The 3,312-nt window shown below is 34.8% G+C and overlaps 1 pseudogene; it reads left to right on the forward strand.

Annotated features, from left to right (window-relative positions):
* Positions 1–2,319: 2,319 nt before the first annotated feature.
* On the forward strand, positions 2,320–2,814 carry LOC112671701 (60S ribosomal protein L12-like; annotated as a pseudogene).
* The last annotated feature ends 498 nt before the right edge of the window (positions 2,815–3,312 follow it).

Consider the following 3,312-nt stretch of genomic DNA (forward strand, 5'->3'; position numbering starts at 1 on the left):
AAAACCCACCTCCTAGAACTACTAAATGAATCCAGCAAAGCTAAACATTGAAACCTACATAATATAGCTGGAAAAAGCTAAAGATACACAAATTAATGGAAAAACATCCTCTTTTCATGAATTAAAGACAATACAGTCAAGATGTCAATATTTGTAAAGGAATCCACAGAGTCAATGCAATTCCTATCAAAATCCTGTTTAGTGTATAAACTACTTCATAATTCTGCTTCCTCAGAATCCATTTTGTTTGATAAGTGGCTAGCTGAACCGACACTAGCCCATCTCCCAAGTGCATGCCCTAGAAAATAGCCCAATGATAATTTAAGTATGGGCAACAAAACAAGAAAGCTTAAGTTCCTGATATAACTCCCTCAACATTTCTGGTGATACTATCCCCTGCTTCCCCACTCCTTTCTCCCTATCCTCAACATTTCTGGTGATACTCTCCCCTGCTTCTCCACTCCTTTCTCCCTATGTGCCTCTTAAAAGAAGACCCCCATCTGAGTTTACCAACCTCCCATTATTTGATTTGAATTGCCCAATCCAGCTTTACTCCAGGAAACCCTAGAAACACTCCTCCTTTGAATGCTAATAAAACCATATTCCCCAGGTCTTGCCCCTACATTCAGCCTTTACCTTCCCATATGGCCCCTCAAGACATACTGTGTACTTCTTCCAGGACCTATGAGTAATAAACTTCTCTATTTTACTTTCCTTTGTGGTCTTTGTTGAATTGTGCTTACTATCTGACACCTTACCTGGGGCTCTACCTAAAGTATGTTAATTTAAGAAAGTCATTACAAATCTAAATGATATTTCTTTGCAGAAATAAAAATCCATTCTAAACTTCATGTAGACTCTTAAGAGACCTCAAATAGCCAAATCAGTCTTGACAAAGAACAAAGTTGGAAATCTTAACACTTCCTGACTTCAAAATGTACATTATTTTGATTTCTATATTGTTTTAGTATTACTGACATAAACCTAGACATATATACCACTAGAATGAAATGGAGAGCTGAGAAATAAACCCTCATATATACGGGAGAATGATTTTTGACATGGATTTCAAGCCTATTCAATGATGAAAGGAAAATGTTTTCAACAAATGGATGTGGGAAAAACTGGATGTCCACAGGCAAAGAAATGAACTCTTAAAACACTTTTAAAAAAATAACTGAAATGCATTGAAGACAAATGCAAGAACTAAAATTATAGAACTCTTAGAATAAAACAGGAAAAGCTTTATAGCATTTAGTTTAGCTGTCATTTCTAAGAAATCATTGCCAAAGTATGGGCAACAAAACAAAAAAACAAATTGTACCACATTAAAATTTGAAACTTTTGTGAATCAAAGGACACAATCAATAGAACGAAAGGGCAGCCCACAGAATAGAAGGAAATATTTGCAAATTATATATCTGATAAAGGGTTGCTAACAAAAAGATATAAAGAACTCCAATAACTCCATAACAATCCTATTAAAAAGTGAGCAAGGGATTTTATTGTTGGTTTGAATTGACCAATCTAGTCTTAGCCTGGGAACCTGAGAAACACTCCCCCAGGAACAGTAATAAATTTGATATGGATAAGATATTTTGTGCCTTGTGTCTTTTCTATATTATTTAAATTCAAACATCTGTGTTTAATGATAGGATACAACCAAAGTTGTATAGTTAAAATTGGAGTCCTCAATGGAAATAATAGAATTACTATGCATCACTAAACTAAGATTCAACTCTTGACACTCAATATAATTACAAGAGTTATCACCTCATATGATCCCTTATTATTATTTTTAAAAATTTGATTCCATTGATAATAACTAACATTTATTGAGGTTTGTACTCTTTATCAGGCACTATATATATTCACTTAAACTTCACAACAGCCACAGGAGGTAGATATTACTATTATCAGTTGCAGATATGAAAATTGAATTTTATATATAACTTGTCCTAGAAATGAGTGGAGCTGAAATTTGAATTCAGTCAATGTACTTCCTGAATTGTAATTACTGTCTTACCGTTAGCCTGGGGATATTCTCTGATGTGTCCTCTTCTACTTACCTGTAAGCGTTTGCTCAGTAAGAGGTTTTATTAAACATTTTATAGATAATATACATCTTGCATATATTTTTATATAACTATTTTTGTACTAGTGATAAAAAGCAGTATGTTTGTAGATAGCACCTGTTCACCAGTATGAACTTGTATTTAGAAATTATCTGATGCTGAATCTTTTGGCTTTTGACTCAGAGGCTTTTGACACAGCTCTCTTTGATGCCCCGGAATCTGGTTTCATCCAGCACATTCTGCCTCCACCATGCCACCTAAATTCTACCTCAAAGAGTTGAAAGTTCTATACCTGAGGTGTGTGGGGCCAGAACTTGGTGCATATCTGCACTGGTGCTGAGGATTGGCCTCCTGGACCTGTCTCCAAAAAGATTGGTGATGATACTACCAAAGTATTTGGTGATTGGAAGGGTCTGAGGATTACAGTGAAATTGACCATTCAGAACAGACAGATTCAGATTGAAGGGGTACCTTCTGCTTCTGCCCTGATTATCAAAGCCCTCAAGAAATTACCAAGAGACAAAAAGCAGAGAAACATTAAGCACAATGGAAATATCACTTTTGATGATATTTTCACATTACCCAACAGATGCGTCACCAATCTTTAGACAGAGGGCTCTCTAGAAGCTTTAAAGAGATCCTGGGGACTACTGGATCTGAGGGCTGCAATATTGATGGCAGCCACCGTCATGACACCGTAGACATCGAGAGTGGTGCAATAGAATGCCCAGCTAGTTAAGAACTACAAACAAAAATATTTAATAAAGGATCATTTGACAGTAACAAAATTTGATATTATCCCACATTTTAGAAATTCTCCAATGATTAAAATGTTTTATAAAGAACTATTATCAACATATATTGCAATCTGGGATCACAATAAAATGGAATTTTATTTGTAAATGCCAACTTTAACCAGCTTATTAGTGTTATTATTTTAATAAAGATTGAATTTTTATGATCAACGTAGAATTATTTAATCCCCAACAAAATTAGTTCATTCTGGTGTATTCTACAGATAGTCAAAAATTCTGTAGATCTAAGACCAACATTTCAGATATTATCTTGTCTATTATTTTGAAGGTAACTAAAATATGCTTAAAGTGAGTAGTATATCAAAACATTTTATGTTAGAAATAATGTATATACTTGGGCCACCTTGGTGCCTTGGTTGCTTGAATGTCTGACTCTTGGTTTCAGCTCAGATCATGATCTCAGGGTCATGGTATTAAGCCCT

The sequence above is a fragment of the Canis lupus genome, chromosome 32, assembly GCF_003254725.2.
Source record: "Canis lupus dingo isolate Sandy chromosome 32, ASM325472v2, whole genome shotgun sequence".
Taxonomy (NCBI): Eukaryota; Metazoa; Chordata; class Mammalia; order Carnivora; family Canidae; genus Canis; species Canis lupus.